Consider the following 18,316-nt stretch of genomic DNA (forward strand, 5'->3'; position numbering starts at 1 on the left):
AGAAGGAGAAGAGGAAGAGCAAGAAATTGAAAACTTATTTGAAAAAACAATGAAGGAAAACTTCCCTTATTTGGCAAAGGAAATAGACATACAAGTCCAGAAAGCACAGAGGGTCCCAAGCAAGTTGGACCCAAAAGAGAACCACACCAAGACATATCATAATTAAAATGCCAAACGTTAAGGAGAGAATCTTAAAAACAGCAAGAGAAAAGCAGAAAAGCAGAGAGTTACCTAGAAAGGAGTTCCCATAGACTCAAAAGATTTCCCAAAAGAAACTTTGCAGGCAAGAAGAGACTGGCAAGAAATATTCAAAGTGATGAAAAGCAAGGACCTACAACCCAGATTACTCTAATCAGCAAAGGTATCATTTAGAATGGAAGGGCAGATAAAATGCTTCCTAGACAAGGTATAGCTAAAGGAAGGAGCTCATCATCACCAAGTCATTATTATATGAAATGTTAAAGGGACTTATTTAAGAAGATGAAAACTATGGACATTAAATGACAACAAACTCACAGCTATCAACAACTGAATCTAAAAAATAAAAACAAAAACTATGCAAACAACCAGAACAGGAACAAAATCATATGGAGGTCATATGAAGGGTTTTCAGAGGGAAGGAGGAAGGGGGAGAACGGGGAGAAGGTGCAGTGATTAAGAAACAAAATTTGTAGGTAAAAAATAGACAAGGGATGTTAAAAATAGTATGGGAAATGGAGAAGCCAAACAACTTATATGCATGACCCATGGGCATGAACTTAGAGGGGAATTGCTGAAAGGACGGGGGTACCAAGCAGAGGGGGGCAAAGGGGAAAAATTGGGACAACTGTAATAGTTTAATCAATAAAATATACTTTAAAAAATTGTTGATCAACAGATAAAGAAATACTAGGAACATTGCAGCTGGACTACAACTCTTATCCAATTAATCTTTTTTTTCCATATCCCTTACCTCCTCTTTCTTCTCCTTATAAAAAGGTCAGCTTAAGACAAAATGTTAGGACAGTTTCTAAGGTTACATAACCCGTCGTCTTCTCAGATCACTGGCATCTGAATAAAGCACCCATAAAGATTCAATCCTTGTCTCTACTTATTGGTTCTGGTAGTGACATGCAGCATGAATGTCAACTTTTCCAGAGTCACAAGGACCACAGGAAGAAATTTTTTTTTATTTTTTGATGTTTTCTAAACCTTGGAAGCTTATAACTCTGAGGGAAATAACTAGATGAAAGGACATCTTTGAAGACTTCTTATCAACAGAATCAATTTGAATATCTGGTGTGGCCTCTCCAATCTTTCCAACACTCCTGAAAGGTGAGTGCTATAATTTATTCAGCTGGATTCCTCACTACTGGGAGGAGGAGTGTTTTGTTTGTAATGAGTCCTGGCACCAACCCAATAAATATTTCTTAAGTTGATTTAAAGTAATAATTGTGCTGGATTTATTTATTTTGTCTTAGACATAGGCCAAAAGTCATCATTTACCTCTCTGAAGTTACATTAAATATATCCATTTAATTTCTATCAACATTTACTATATTTCAGTTTATCAGTTTTAATTATGTAATAAAAATAATCAATGACTTAGATATGATCTAATCATTTTATTTGTTTAGGGCAAATTCATTCCATTTGAGATAGAATGATATTTCCTACATGACAATAAATATATTACTTTATTTATTTATAGAAAGAGGGGAAGGGAGGGCGAAAGAGAGGGAGAAAAACCAATGTGAGAAAGAAACTTTGGTTGGTTACCTCTTGTACATGTCCCAACTGGGGAACAAACCAGCAACCTAGGCATGTGCCCAGGCAAGAATGGAACTGCTGACCTTTTGCTTTGTGGGACGATGCTCAACAAACTCAGCCACATCGATCAGGGCTAAATATATTAGTTTTAGATTAAAGTTGCTCTTATGCCTAAACAAATAGTTTTAAAAGAGTTTTGTGGCACCTATGAATAAATACAACTCCAGAACCAAAGAAGCCAATCTTATTCAACATATTTTAGTGGTAGAGGGGGCAATTCACTATAATCCCAGATTAAAAATAAAATTTTGTTTGTTTAAAAGTCTTTCTACAATATCTTGGTATTATAGGACATTTAATAAAAACATGTTTATTTATGTAACAATTTTAAAATGGCAAATGACTAGAGACTTAAAAGGTATGTATTTAATGAGTTTTGATGATCCACAATGAAAATATCTCAGAAACATTTTTAACCACAGTATAATCATCTCTTCTCAAATCAATGAGCAAATGACCAAAAGAGAGACATCCTGCCTTACATACTGGTTATATTAACCATTTGATTTGGATTAAAGATGAATCCAATTTAGCATAAATAGTGATATTCTTTTAGACTGCATATTTCTTCAGCGACATTTAAAGAATCTTTCATAGTGTGTTTTATATACCATAGGGAAAAAAATTAATCTCAAGCATGTCCTGTGTTCGGTACAATAATAGCAATCATTTCCTGAAATCATGTGAGCAGTTTTCTCTTAAAAAGACATTTAAATCTGTATCTATCACTCCATGCTGAATAGTCAGGAATGAGGTGAGGTCCCATGCTTAAAGATTGCTAAAAAATAAAATATCTTAATCCTTGCAAAATGTCAAATATCTACCTTTCAAATAAATTGAAAGTAACTTAATTACATGCTGCACTGAAACTAAGATATATTCCCTCTATAATTATTAGCTAATATTTTCTCCTGGAACTTATACTTAGAAGAGACATGGAGAGGTTTCTATAAACCTAAAGATATCAAATGGTAACAGAAGCCCAATTATCTTATTTTCATCTCGGTTCTGAGTATAAGCAATTTTTAGAATATGTGGTTTCCACATCCACTTTGCTCCAAGGAGTGGATACAGTTTTGAAAGGGGGATAATGTCATAAACTTTTGGTGTATTATATTAAAGAGTCACTTGAAGATAGCTTAACATAACACAGCACATGATCTTATAACAAAAGTGGAATAAATATTTGGTGAAATTTCTTTTTTCTCTTCATCGTGTAGACAGTTGGGTTTACTCAGGTATGGACATATGCACACAGGAAGTCAGCAGGTTAAGGCTTAATGGAATGGGGCGAAGGGAGCAATTTCTTATCTTCTGGCTCTTTAGCACCAATTAACATCTGGTTTGGTATTTACAGCTCTAGCTGGTGGAAAAAATGGGCTTTAGTTCTAGATGTATTTACAAATGACTTAGAAGCTATCTATTTGGTTTACTTCCCAAAATGCTGCACTCTTTAGTCACACAAAGTGTGTATTGTTTCCAGTTCCTAGTAATCTGCTTGACGGTAAGTGGGACAATTTAAAAGCTTGGTAAATGGGTTAGACGGAATCAGCTTTACCTCGGGTCCTAGATAAACTAAAATAAACTGCCGCCATGTTTTTCTCTGTTGGGTAGAGACAAAGCCCAAGAATGTGAACTTGTTTAAAGAAGTCAGATTTTTTGCTAGTCTACAATGAACTATGGTCACTGTGAGTAATATAGAGAGACAACTAATAGGTAATTCTAAATTTAGAAATACTGTAACTATCTTTTCGGGCCTAGGGGAGGAATCTCAGTTTCAGAGTTCTAACTATAGGTTCCTGGTAAAATCAATTTTACTTCTATTGGGGAAATTGTTGAAAAACATATTGCTAGGGAATAGAATAGTTAAGAGTTGTTTTTTCCAAAGACATAGTAGATGGCTTTGAGGTCATAAGAGGTTAGAAAAACTGAAGTATGATAAAAGTAAATGAAATGTCCAAATTCGGTTAGAAGCCAGGACTAAAGCAAAGAGTTCTAGGATTAATGTTCTTTTTCACGGGGGAAAGCAGTACGACTGATCTCAGAGAAACAAAAGGAAGTGCTAATTAGATTAGTAATTCGCAGATATTCAGAGACCTGCCCTTTGCTGCTTTGAATGTTTTAGGAATTGGCTGTTATTTTGAAAATAGTAAGATTATTGGATTAAACCAATACTATAACCCTACAAGCTCTTATCATCCCTGGATTATGCTGACAGTCTAATAGGAGAAAGAACTTTTCAAATATCTTAGGAACTAGCCAAGTAAACAGAGAAGAAATATGTTATTTTCACGAAATAATTATTTATTTAGCACCCACTATGTGCTAGACCCCCTTGTAGGCAGGAAAATGTAGGTAAAGTCTTTGCTCTCTCGGAGCATCGTCGGCGTCGGCGTCGTCGGCAGCCGTCCGTCTAGAGAGACGATGGTGTAGCTTCTTAAGAGTCTATCTGCACCAACGAGAATGGCTGTGCAGTCCGACTCGGGAGTGACACGGTATCTGTCTCCTCCCGTGTTGAATCGACATCTTGCGATGACGCTGGAGTGTCCTCTCCAGTGAAGCTGAAGCTACAGAGCCTGGGCAGGGTGATATGGAGGGCCAACTGTTGCCCATGCAGCAGACCCCCCCTCTCTTCGCAGCTGAAGGATCCAAGGGAAAGACGGAGTCAATACAGCTTGGCTTCAGGTGCGCCGCAGGAGTTGCCGGTGTTGACTACAACGTCAAACCGCCTTAGGGACTCCGGCTCCGGATTTTCTGTCGGGGTTTACTCCCTTAGCCTTTCCCCTGAAGAGGTATGCCGCAAGGCAGCGGAGGTTTTTTGGAGTCAGAGTTTTCCTTCTCTGATGTGCCCTGACTGGAAGATCGAACCAGCGACACTTAGCTCGCAGGCCGACGCTCAATCCACTGAGCCAAACCAGCCAGGGACTAAAAGTAACACACACACAAAAAAAGTATTACTAATTTAAATGTAGTATATACAGTGTATACACAGGCACCAAATACACATACAATATTTACAAATACTACATTATGAGTATTATACACTTAGCACTATAATTTTAAACTAGAAAAGGACTTATATTATCATCTGATAAATTAATATGCTACATGCCCAAAATAGGTAAGCGTTCATGAAAACAATACAAGGAAAATAATGATCTACAAATCCAAGTATTTCTAAAGCTACAAATAGAAGTACTCTGCCATTGGCCTGCAAACCAAGTGTCGCTGGTTCAATTCCCAGTCAGGGCACATAACTAAGTTGCATGTCAGGTCCCCAGTTGGGGGCGTGAGAGGCAACCACACAATGATGTTTCTCTCCCTCTCTTTCTCCTTTCCCCTCTCTCTAAAAATAAATACCTTCTAACATTACACAGGATCTCACTGGCAGGCAGTGGAAGATCATGGGGCTGCTTTGAGAAGAATAAATTAAGTGATGGAAAATCTTGAAAACGAACTGATTTTGAGATGCTTGATGGGAAGCCACTGGGTTCTGCGAAATCAGGACTAAGGGGAAGGGAAAAATGATTTTAGCTGCAAACAATTTTTCTGTTTTGATGAGCTTCTTTTGATGTAAATCTGGCAAGTGAACTATAGCAATATCATTGCTCTTTGTCAGTAAACTGAGGGACAAGTTAGGTTGCATTAGTTTAATGAGCTTATCTCTTACAGAAGTCAATAAACATTTACTTTTTAACCATCCCGTGAGGTGGATTGCTGCCACCACCAGTTGTTATTCTGTTAGATTGGTGAATGTTTATTTTTTAAATTGAAATCATTTTTTATTTTTTAATTACAGTTGACACACAATATTGTATTAGTTTCAGGTGTATACCCTAGTGATTAGATATTATATAACTTACTAAGTGATCACTCTGATAAACCTGGTACCTATCTGTAGATTGGTGAATGTTTAAAAATCTGTGGTGAGCAGAAACATTTTAGTTGTGCAATTAAAAAGTCTATATCCACTGCAACCTTTAGGACTTTCTAAGTTGCCAATTAATTGATTCTCTGACTGTGCTTTTTGATTTATAAAGTGTATTCTCTACTTTAAGTAAGAAACAACAACAACAAAAACCTGTACTCTAAGTTTATAAAGATCTCTGCAGTCATAATAAAATCAAGTCCATCAGTTTGGACAAAGACATGCTATTGCTCTTACGGAACGAGCAGCCTTATCCAATGCCCCTATGGACTTCTTCAAGGTAGTTTCAATTTGCAAAATCCACTCACTCTCCAGTTTATAGCAACAGCAGTTTCACGCTCTGATAAACACCAAAAAATTGCAGTAGTTTCATTTATGAGTAAGTGGAGATTTGCTATCTATTTCTTAGGAAAAGGGGTCTATTTTGGTCATTTTTGTACTGGGATTAAGAAAAAAGCCAAGCTTTTTTCTTATTTAAAAAATTACATAAATATTTCTTATGAAAAATCAGTAATTAGAACTAAGCAGAAAAAGGAAATCACACACAATTCCACCAGTCACGGAGAGACCTAGTTAACGTTCTGGTGTTTATCTGTCCACTCTTTCCTGCCATACATCAGTTTTCAAAATTGGGATCATATGGTATAGAGGTATTGTGATTCGTCTCCTCGCCTGCTTAATAACCTTCACATAGTTTCCGTCATCCTGCAACATTTCCTGATGACTGAGTAAATGTAAGAAGTATATAAAAGACTTTATTCAAGGGCAGGGTAGGCAGAACTTTTTTTTTTTCTTATGAATCTAACAGCGTACATTCCCCACGCCTAAAGCTGTTCTCGAGAAAAACCTAAGTGACCTCTAACCAGCAGTTTCAGGGTCTGCGTGTGCAACACACGCAGAATCCTGCCGCTAGTTCCCGCCACGAGAATCGCAGCAGCACCTCATAGTCCGCCAAGGTCTTCTCGCTGGAACCACACCTCGCTTTCTACCGGGCTTGAACAGGGGTCAGGCGAAGCGTTCTGAAGACCCAGGGGCCGCATTCCAAAAGATGCCGCGTCTCCTCCACCCCAACCCAACCCAATCTCCCATTACAGCAGAGCATGCATTCTGGGGAGCGGGGCCACCCAGCGTCCCCCTCTTCCCGCGACTGCTCGGTCGGCCTGTCGCCCTCCCTCGTGGATCCTCCCAGGACCCAGCCGCGGGAGGGAGACCCGGGAGAGGACGGCAGCCACCCGCACTGGCCTAGCTCCCGTGCCGCGCCGGGCCGCAGCCGCGCGGGCCGTGCCGTCCCCGAGTGATGACGCGCTTCCTGCCCTCCCTGCGCTCGCGGGCCGTGCGCTCGCGCTCGCCCTCGGCTCTTGTTCCGCGCCCGGAGCCAGCGGCGGCGGCAGTGTCTGAGAAGGCTGCGGGAGCGGAGCGGTCGCCGGGCGCGCAGGGGGACGCCGGCTGCACTCCCGGGCAGGCGCTCTGCAATGAGACAGTAAATGCATCCCCCGGTAAGGCGCACGGCTCACTCGGGCTTTCCTCCCACTCCAGCTGCATGCATGTTGCATGAATTTCTCGTGTCTTTTTCCCTCCCGACAGAAGGAAAATGTGGGTGGTTTTTTGCCTTCCTTTTGCATCTCGTGAGTGATGCCAATGCAGAAAAAAACAAGCAAAGCTCCCAGATTTTATGTTCTAGGAGGGCTTTCTGCAGGAAAATAAAAATAAAATAAAATAAATGCACCTGTCTATTGCACATGTATGTTTCACTGCACTCGACCCCGGCTCAGCGGTTTGCAAACAACCTCGCAGCCGGCGCCCCAGAGCTGATTCCTGACCGTGGGCAGCGGGTCCCCTCCGGAGCTCCCGCTGGGTTTCCGGTAACTGGGCTTTGAAGAGCGGCCTCGCCTGTCTGGAGTGTCCCCGCGGCCCCGGCCGGGTCCCCGCGCCAGAAGAGTTGGCGCGAGCAGAGCGGCTTCATTCCAGCACTGGCCGCCCCGACTCCAGCGCCACTTTGCAAACAAGTCTCCGGCCGAGGCTCCGGGCAAAGACCACCCGCTGGTGCCGAGCCTCTCCCCCAATCCCGGACTCTCATACCTGCCTATTCCACGACTCCCCCTTACTTGGCAATTTCTCTACCAGCAAACTGCTGGTCACTGAGGGACGGGGGCAGCGCCTGGCCGAAAGAGAGAGCAGCATTTTGGATTCAGCGCTGCTGAATCTGGATGCAATGTCGCACAGGACAAGCGGCGCGCTCTCCTTCTTTGGCCCCAAGAGCTTAAATTTCGCGTCTACTGAGAGCTGGGGATCCTGGAGACTGGCATTTCGGGATTCCCTGAGGGGACCGAGAAACGACGTTCGAGGGCGCCATATTTTCAGTGGGTCTTGGCTGCGGAGGGGAGGGGGCGAACAGTTTCTGGGCCCAGGAGATAGTGCGGCGCCCCCGCAGGAGAGGCTGGAGCGGTTTTTCCCGGGAAAGTTTGGCACCGAGGCCGGCGCGGAGGCGGCCGCGCAGGACGGGCACGGTGGCTGTCCCCGCAAGGGCGCGCGGGCTGCTGCGCGTCGCCAGGCCGGCTGAGGTTGAGGGCCCGAGTCGCAGTCAGGGACAGCGCGCTTGGCTAGCCTCCTCCCTCTGTCCCACCCAGACGCGGCGTTTGCGCTCGTTTGGGCTCGGAGGCTCAAGGAACACGCCCCTCTCCCCGCCGCCCCGGCTGCCGGGACGCTCAGCCGGAGCAGTGCGCTTGGCGGCGTCCCCGGGCCGGGCGCCGGGTGCAGAGCTTTTTCCCCGCGCCTGGGTTCGCCGCGGCGCTCCGCAGGCGCGGGACCTAACTCCTTGCTGGATAAGAGGCCCCTTGGTTCGCAGTTCAGGGCCGAGGGCCTGGCTTATGGTCGCCCCGGGCCGCAGACCAGCCTGAGCCTCCTAACTGCCTCCTTGGCTAAGGCGGCTACAGCAGCAGCGTCCGCAGCTGCGTGCTTTGCTGTCGCTGCCTTGCCAGCTTCTGCTGGCGAGGTAAGGGGGGCGTTTCCAGAAGTTGGGTGTTCGGGTGACGCGTTAGGAATCTTGGCTTTTTTGCTACCCGTAAAGAGCCGAGGTGACCTGGGGAAGAGAGTTGATTCAGAATCCCAGTGTCTTTTGGTGAAAACTCGCCTCCGGTTATTTGCAGGCGAGGGAGGAATGTGCTGAGCTGTTGGCGTTGTTCTAGACACTGCTAAAGACAGGAGGGTAGTGATAAGGTCCTGGAGAAATGGACCCCCAAATTACAAGCACCCCGATGCTCTAAGTACCACTTATTTTGGTGTCTAATAGTACCTGAGTGTGTGAATTGAGGCATTCGCTAGGTTGCGCGCTGTCGCCCCTTCTCTAGAGCTTGGAGTTGGCGACTTCTTAGGAGTGAGTGGTAGGGGAATCTTTACTTTTGAAATAGATTGTGATTTTTGTTAAGGGGCAGGGGAAGGGCGTGTTTGCTGACCTGCAATCACCGGAATGCAGAAACGTGCCAGCCTTTCTTCTTGGCTTCTTACTGAAATGATGCCATAGTTATTTGAGGTCGTGTCGGCACTTTGGGGCTTCATTATGGGAGAGGCTTCAGGGGGTCACAGAAACGGAAGGACTGCGAGTGGAGGGAAGGAGGGAAAGCTTTTTATCTCCTAGATGTGCCATGTGATGTCTGGGATTATGCCGCTCCTTCCTTGACCACTTCATTAAGTGCCTTCACTGTGAACGTCAGCCGTTCTTCCTTGATTGCTGATTTGGGCTATCTATACAAAAAACAAGGGAGAGAGTAGGAATACCTGCATGGGTTATAGTTTTTTCATTGAGCCCTAAAATTGTGGGAAACACCCAGAGCCCAAGGTACATTTATCTAAAATTAGCATTAATGTACTGATGTAGGAGAGAAACCACTTACAGAAAGCCTCCATCCGTTTTGTGAAGGTTCCTCTTGAATCACAGAAACACAGGGCTCCTCAGATTGGGGAAGTCGCTGGTTTTCCTCTGCCTGCGTACCACTCATTTTGGCATTGATGTTGTGCTTCTACCTTACAGGGAAAGTGAACTTTTTTATTTGACCCCGTTGAATGAATCCTGGGCGTGTTCTTTACAGGCATAGGTGTATGTGTGTCTTGAATTCACCTACTGCTAAATCTGTTTGTTCAGCGTTTTTTCAGACACTTCCCTGGAGCATTTTTAAGTGAAATCAGGTTTTACAAAGAGGTGTGTGTTATTTTCTAGCCCAGTTTCTGTCTTTTATATCTCCAAATGATACTGACTCCCCCACTCCTCCACTCCTCCCTCCCAGTGTATCATTAGTTCCCAAGAGCAGTTAAGGATGGTTACAGGTATTGAACAATATAAATTTTTAACAACTATGCTCAGAAAAAAAATATATACCTACAGATATGTTTACTTATTTTAATCCATATAACATTATATAATAAAAATTAACTTTAGAAAGGGAAGGTGAAATAAAAAAAGTTTTACTGTAAACCCTTTAATCTTCATTCCCAAGCTTTCTACTATACTCTTTAGCCATTAAAATTGTTTTATTTAATTTATTTACATTAAAAATAGTTCACCCATATCCCACCCCACCTTCACCTCTTACAAGCACCAATTTGTTCTTTGTATCTATGAACTTTTAAAAAAGTTCACATATAAGAAAAAAATCGTACGGTATTTGTCTTTCTCTGTCTGATTTATTTCAGTAAGCATAATGCCCTTGAGGTCCATGCACGTTGTCACAAATGGCAAGATTTCTTTCTTTCTTTCTTTCTTTCTTTCTTTCTTTCTTTCTTTCTTTCTTTCTTTCTTTCTTTCTTCTTAAATATGGCTTAATAATATCCCATTGTATACAGGGCTGGGCAAAAGTAGGTTTACAGTTGTGGGTACATGAAACACAGAGTTTATTCTTTTTTTTTTTTTTTCCTTTAAAGATTTTACTTATTTTTATTTTATTTATTTATTTATTTATTTATTTATTTATTGACTTGACCCTTCCCCTTCTTACCCCCTTCTCTCCCTCCCCCAGATTTTACTTATTTTTAGAGAGAGGGGAAGCGAGGGAAGGGAGCAAGAGAGGGAGAAGACATTGATGTTAGAGAAACTGATGGATGCATCAGTTGCCTCCTGTACTCACTGACCAGGAGACAGAACCACAACCCAGGCATGTGCCCTGACCAGGAATTGAACTGGTGAGACCCTTCACTTTGTGGAACAACTCCCAACCAAGCCACACTGGTCAGGGCCACAGAGTTTATTTTTGTATTATTAATTAGTTAATACTATTATTAACCTACTTTTGCCCATGCCTGTATATGTACCACAACTTCATATATATGATTTTCAATGACAGATGAAACACAATACCACATCAGTTTCAGGTGTACAGCATAATGAGCAGACATGTACATAACTTATGAAGTGATAACACTAACAACTCCAGCATCCATGTGACACGCCTCACATGCGCCCCATGCTGTGCTTCACATCCCCATGTCTGGCAATTTGACACCTCAGCCCCTTCCCCTTTCTGACCTACTCTCCCAACCCCCCTTTCCTCTGGCAACAATAAAAAATGTTCTATGTATCTATGAGTTTGTTTCTGTTTGTCTCTTTCTTTAAATTCCACATATAAGTGAAGTCATACAGAATTTGTTTTTCTCTGTTTGACCCATTTCACTTAGTATAATATCCTCTAGGTCCATCCATGTTGTTGCAAATGGCCAGATTTTATTCTTTTTTATGGCTGAACAATGTTTCACTTATATATGTACCACATTCAAATTGCTGGATAGCCAAGTTGCTTCCATATCTTGTCCATTGAAAACAATGCTACAGTGGATATAGGGGTTCATAAGTCTTTTTGAATTGATGTTTTGTGTTTCTTCAGAAAAATACCCAGAAGTAGAATTGCTGGGTCATATGGTAGTTCTATTTTCAACTCTTTGAGGAACTTCCAAACAGTGGCCACACCAATTCACAATCCCACCATAAGAGTATGAGGGCTCCCCCCTTCCTACATCCTCTCCAACACTTGTCTGTTGAGTTATTGATGATAGCCACTCTGAGAGGTATGAGGTGACATCCCACCATGGTTTTAATTTGCAACTCCCTGATGACCAGCAATGTTGAGCATATTTTCATATGTCAATTGGCCATCTACATGTCCTCTCTGGGGAAATTTCCATCCAGGTCTTCTGCCCATTTTTCAATAGGACTGTTTGCTTGTTTTTGTTTATTTGTTTTTTGTTTTGGTATTTATGAGTTTCTTATATATTTTGTATATTAACCCCATATCAGATGCATCATTGGTAAATATTGTCTCTCATTCAGTCTTTTTGTTTTGTTGTTTCCTTTGCTGTGCAAAAATGTTTTTTTTAAAGAATTTTCTTTTTAAATCCTCACCTGAGGATATGTTTTTTTAATTGATTCTAGAGAAAGGAAGAGAGGGAGGGAAGGAGAGAGAGAGAGAGGGAGAGTGAGAAACATAGATATGAGAGGGAGAAACATCGATCAGTTTCCTCCTTTAATACCCTTACTGGGGATCAAACCTGCAACCTAGGTATGTGCCTTGACTGGGGATTGAACCCACAACCTTTTTGTTGTATGGGAGGGTGCTCCAACCAACTGAGCCACCTAACCAGGGCTATGCAAAGGTTTTTAGTTTGATGTAGTTTCATTTGTTTCTTTTTTTTCCCCTTGCCTGAGAAGACACATTAAAAAAAAATGTTATTGAGAGCAACATCAAAGACTCCACTGCCCATGTTTTCATCCAGGAGTTTTATGGTCTCAGGTCCTATGTCCAAGTCTTTAATCCATCTTTAGTTTACCCTCACATATGGTGCAAGAAAGTGATCCAGCTTTACTCCTCTGCACGTGTCTGACCAGTTTTACACAACACCATTCACTGAAGACTGTCTTTATTCCACTGTATATTTCTGCCTCCTCCATCATAGATTAACTGACCATATATGTGTGTTCATTTCTGGATTCTCTATTCTGTTCCGTTGATCCATGTGTCTGTCTACATGCTAGTACTGTGCTGCCTCAACCACTACAGCCCTGTAGTATAGTTTGACATCAGACATGGTGACACCTCCAACTCTGTTCTTCCCTCCCAAGATTGCTCCAGCCATTCAGGGTCTTCTGTGGCTCCATATAAACCTAGGGTTGATTTTTTAGTTCCATGATAGGGATTGCACTGGACCTGTAGATTTCCTTGGGCAGCATGGATACTTCAACAATGCTAATTATTCCTATTCACGAGCATGGTACATCCCTCCGCTTATTTGTATCTTCTTTGATTTCTATCAGTGTCCTGTAGTTTTCCAAGTTATACGTCTTTTACCTCCTTTATTCCTAGGTATTTTATTTTTTGGATGCAGTTCTAAGTGGGATTGTTTTCTTAATTTCTCTCTGATAGTTCTCTATTGGTGTATAAAAATGCAGCTGATTTCTGATTATTAATTTTGTGTCTTACTACTTTACTGAATTCATTCATCAGTTCTATTGTTTTTTTGGTGGAGTCTTTAGGGTTCTCTGTATGAATCATATCATCTGCAAACAATGACAGTTCTACTTCTTTTATTCTAATTTGAATGCCTTTTATTTATTTATTTTTCTTGACTGATTGCTGTGGTTAGGACTTCCAATTCTAAGTTGAATAAAAGTGGTAAAAGTAGGCATCTCTGTCTTATTCCTGATACTTAGTGGTGAAAACCTGAAACTACCGAATATGATGTTAGCTGTGGGCTTATCATATATGGCCTTTATTAGATTGAGGTATAGCTCTTCTATACCTGCATTGTTAAGAGGTTTATTTATTTATTTTTTAATCAGAACCATATATTGAATTTTGTCAGTTGCTTTTTTTTTTCATCTATCAAGATGATAATATGATTTTTATCCTTCATTTTGTTACTGTGTATCATATTGACTTATTTATGGACATTGAACCATTCTATATCCCTAGAATAAACCCCATTTTATCATGGTATACGATCCTTTTAATGTGTTGTTGAATTTGGTTTACTAATATTTTGTTGAGGATTTTTGCCTCTTTGTTCATCAGGGCCTATAATTTGTGTGTGTGTGTGGCATCCATACCTGGTTCTGGTATCAGGGTAGTGCTGGCCTCATAAAATGTGTTCAGAAAACTTCAAGAAGGATTAGTATTCTCCTTTTAATGTTTGGTAGAACTCACCAGTGAAGCCATGCCATTTGGTCCTGGACTTGGGGTTTGGGGAGTTTTTTTTTTAATTTTTTTATTACTGATTCAATCTCTTTGCTAGTAATCTATCTGTTCAGATTTTCTATTTCATCATGATTCAGTCTTGTAGGTTGTATGTTTCTAGGAATTGATCCATTTCTTCTAGGTTGTCCAGTTTGTTGGTATACAATTGTTCATAGTGGTCTCTTATAATCCTTTGCAACAGTGATGTTATAATTGATACCTGTTTTTTTCATGCCTTTCTTAACTGTGTCATAAATTGTGCTTTGTTCCCTCTTGCCTGATGGTTATTGTAACTTCATGGCTTGATCAAAGTTACTGAAGATTTTGTAACTTCAAGAGGTTAGAAAGTGCGTTTGTATTTTGGAGTGTTGCCCATCAATTTACCAGGCTCTGTGGTGTGTGTGTTGTCATGTATGTGGCATGCCCAGACTCTTGGGACAGTGTCTAAAACGTGATTTGTGACATTATTGCTCTAGAACTTTTGAGTCATAATGTTTGCTTGGAGATTTTGGGTGGTGTTTGGCCAATACAGGAAGTACTAAAAAAGTGTTAAATAATTCAAAGTTATTTTTATTGGGTACAAAAAAATGTTAAGGACAAGAAGGAAAATATAATAAGCAGGGCCAGAATTACAGCTTAACATACCCTACCGGTGCCTTTTTAATTACAGTACTTTCCCCCAGAACTTTTTAATCCTATTACTTTTATACTTAATAGGGAGACTAGTTAAAACATAAGCCAAACAGAACTATTACAAATAATGGGGATAAATGGTGGGTATAGCCAGATGTTTTGCCTAAAGTTAAAAGAGTTAAGGAATCTGAACTCTGTCAGACTTGCCCTGCAGGCCCTCCTGAAAGGTTAAAAAAAAAAAAAAAAAGGAGGGTGGGTGGAGATAAAAAACAAAAAGAGAAACGAAATGCTTAAAGAGGGCTTCTCCTGTTCATTGACCATGCTAACATCCCTGGGCTTAGTGGCAGGTGCCACTTGAATGACAACTGGTGGACAAGTCTGGATACAAAATGTTGTGGTTGTGAGAGCCTTTATTTACGTATCACTCTGAGCTATGAATTAAGACTGAGCTCATTTGCCACCCATTTCACAGTGAATTTTCAGAATCAGTATCAAGACTATGTTTTTTTTTCTTCTTCTTAACTAATAATTTAATTTCAGCCAAAGTGATGCTGTTCTGAATATGTAGAACAAGCAATGAATATTTATATTTCCTTTCGACTCATCTAACTGCAACCTTAACAAAATTCTCCATGTCGGCCAGTCACTTATTCAGCAATTGTTTTTGAGGGCTTATCATGTACTTGATGCTAAGAAGACATTCCTCTGCCCTCAGCCTACACAGTGAGTTTTTAGGAGGTGATAGTCTTTGTACTTTATGTATCTAATAGATTGGGGGGGGGGGGAGGCGGGGAGTGTACGATTAAATAGCACTTGAAGGAAACACAATAAAGAGATGAGCAGAGGATGTGAATGGGCAGTTTCCAAAAGAAAGGCTAATGGTCTGTAAATGTGAAAAGATTCTCAGCTTCCACAATGGTCAGGGAAATGCAAATTAAAAAACATTTTCTGTTTATTCAGTTGATCCACATTTTAAAAGTTAGTGGCATGCTCTGTTGGATGTGTCAGGGGCAACTCTCTGACTGTTGGTGGGAATATGAATTGCTGCATACTTGAAGGAAAGCAGCCAGTTTCTGTGAAAGTTTGAAGAATGCATGCCGTAAGACTCAACGATCCCATATTTGGAGTCCTGTCTTACATAAACAAAAAACATCAGCATGTAAGGATCTGTGTGTGAGGATGTTTATTGCAGGATCATTAGAGTAAATAAACTAGAAGTAACATGAATATCTATCAGTAGGATGAATAAAGTAGAGTATACATATATATCCATACTATGGATTGTTTTGTGAAGGGTGTTCATTATATACTGTAAATAAATGTAAATAAAATCAAATTGCAGAGTATCATATGTAATATGATTCTATGATAGAGAGAGAGAGAAAGAGAGAGAGAGGGAGAGCGAGAAAGACATCGATTTGTTGTTCCACTTATTTATGCATTTATTGGTTGATTCTTGTATGTGCCCTGACCCAGGATTGAACCGACAGCCTTGGTATATTGTGATGATGCTCTAACCAACTGAATTCCCTGACCAGGACTGTATTTCTGATTTAAAAAAGAAGCAGCCCTAAGCATATGACCTTGGGGAAAGATGTGGAAGAACAACGCAAAACTTAATATTGTTTATAATTAGCAGTGGGGAGTGGAGGTGATTAACTTGCTCCATGTATACCTCAAATGATTTATTTGCTCAAACATACCAGCTTTTCTACATGAAAATACTTTAAAATATTATTTGGAACCATTTTGGAAACAAAAGCTGGGCAATATCACACTTGCTTTCTCTGATGCCTGCAATAATCGCTTATCTCTTTGGAAACTTTCAGTTAATTATGTTATAAAATCTTGAGATTTTCTAACTTTTAGTAAATTCCTTCAGTGTAAAGGATGGCTTCAGGAAGAACTATTTACCTCATTCCCCCAGGAGAGTAGTGAATGTAAAAGATCATAGGAGCTCTTAGCTGGCACTTTCCTTTTCCTTGACTTTCTGTGATCCCACTCTGAGAGAAGACCAGTGGCAGTCCTTGGAGGGGACCTCTTCTGGCTAGTAGCAGCACCTCCTCAAACTTGGTTTTCCTACCTGAGGCTTGGAGAGGTGCTGTTTAATGGCTGTGCTGACATTCAAACCCAGGTCTCCTTTCACACTATCCCTAGCGTAGCTGAGTGCTCTGTCTGTACCATTTTCAATCCTGCCTCCTAATGTGACTTATGAAACTTGATAAAATTGAGTTCTTGGCAGTTACTGCTAAAACCAAATTTTCAAAAGCAGTGGAACCTCCATCCATATTTTTAAAAGTACATACCACATGACCATATAAATGCTGGTGGGAGACCCATTGGAAGCCAGGACTCTGCTGCACAATTTGAAAACCATGGTTTAGATTCACAAGCTTGAACACATCTTCATGACTTGGAAGGCTGGTTAAAACCCAGATCGTTGAGCCAGAGTTTCAGATTTTCTTAGTCTTGGGTGGTATCTGATAATTTGCATTTTTAATAAGTTCTCAGGTCATGCTGATCTTGCTGGTCCCGGACCACATTTTGAGAACTACTGGTTTAGAGCAACAGCTTCCTCTGTTTGGCGGCTCTGTGCTCTTGTCCAGCGCTCTACCTTATCATGGCTGAACGTTAGAATGCCAATCAAGGCAAGGTAACTCAATTTCATCAATTTCACCAGCTGGGGAAAAATAAATGTTTGGTTTATATTACTTAACTGTTGCCTTATTTCTTGTAGGTGTTTGTGGGCTTAGTGATGTTTTATAGATAGATGTATGTGTGTGATCAATAGTGAAAGAGTTATGGGTATTGTTTTAAATATTTCTCATGGGAAAGTGGAGAAGACTGTTAGACAGTCTCTGGTTCCTGTTTGTTTATTTATTTACTTATTTGGCTTTTTGCTTTTTCATCATATATACATACATATTTAAAACTCGATGTCATTGATTTCTTTTAATAAAAAGTTGGCCACATATGAAGAGTGTTGTGAAGAAAATGGTGACCAGATAATAAATGTTTAAACTATAATCTGACCATTGGCACTTTTTTTTTCTTTGAGGAGATTAAGTACAATAGCCATCAATTTCAAGTATTTATTACAGTGTGGCCAGAGGGGACTCATTTTTAATAATGCTTATCAGTGACACAAAAGCACTTGTTTCCCCTCAGGGCCCATCACTTGTATGGATGTCCTTGAAAAGTTCTGGTAACTCAGGTCAAGAACAAGAGGCTCCCCTCTCTACTAGTGGATCCCCTAATTCCAAAATTCTTTAGCAAATAAACACTTGTTCTGTTTTTAGCGCCTTAATTTTAGTGGCTTTCATTTTCTAATGATTTCACATATGTTATAAACCCAACAAAACTGATCATGGCAGTAGGGTGTATGAAAAGCGAAATGGGAGGAAAACTTTCATGAAGGAAATCACATGTAAGCCGGGCCTGGTAGGATGGGTCTCTTCTGTAGGTTTCACCATCCTGGCTGCACATTGCCATTACCAGGGGGTTCTGATTTAGTTGGCTTGGGTGGGCCCTGAGCATTGGTGGGTAAGTTCTCCAGGTAATTCTAATGTGTAGTCAGGGCAGAGAATTGTCTGGGTCACTTTGCTTCATTCGTTGAAGATTTTGTTCATCTGTCCCACAGTGAACATTTTTGGTGACTTGAATATCTATACAGATTGTCCACCCAACTCCGTCCCTTACCAACTCTTTCAGTTATCTTTTTCTCTCTTTCAGC

At 40.9% G+C, this 18,316-nt stretch overlaps 1 protein-coding gene and 1 pseudogene across 1 annotated transcript in view; one reads left to right on the top strand and one right to left on the bottom strand.

Moving 5' to 3' along the window:
- Positions 1–6,524: 6,524 nt before the first annotated feature.
- On the bottom strand, positions 6,525–8,106 carry LOC150016595 (uncharacterized; annotated as a pseudogene).
- Positions 7,084–18,316, top strand: part of TLN2 (talin 2) — a 426,734-nt gene continuing 415,501 nt past the window's right edge. The window contains exon 1 of the mRNA XM_090270695.1: positions 7,084–7,233. The gene's annotated coding sequence lies outside the window, so the exon portion shown is untranslated. The remainder of the gene's footprint in view (positions 7,234–18,316) is intronic.

The sequence above is a fragment of the Furipterus horrens genome, unplaced genomic scaffold, assembly GCF_987537825.1.
Source record: "Furipterus horrens unplaced genomic scaffold, mFurHor1.1.pri manual_scaffold_3, whole genome shotgun sequence".
Classification (NCBI taxonomy): Eukaryota; Metazoa; Chordata; class Mammalia; order Chiroptera; family Furipteridae; genus Furipterus; species Furipterus horrens.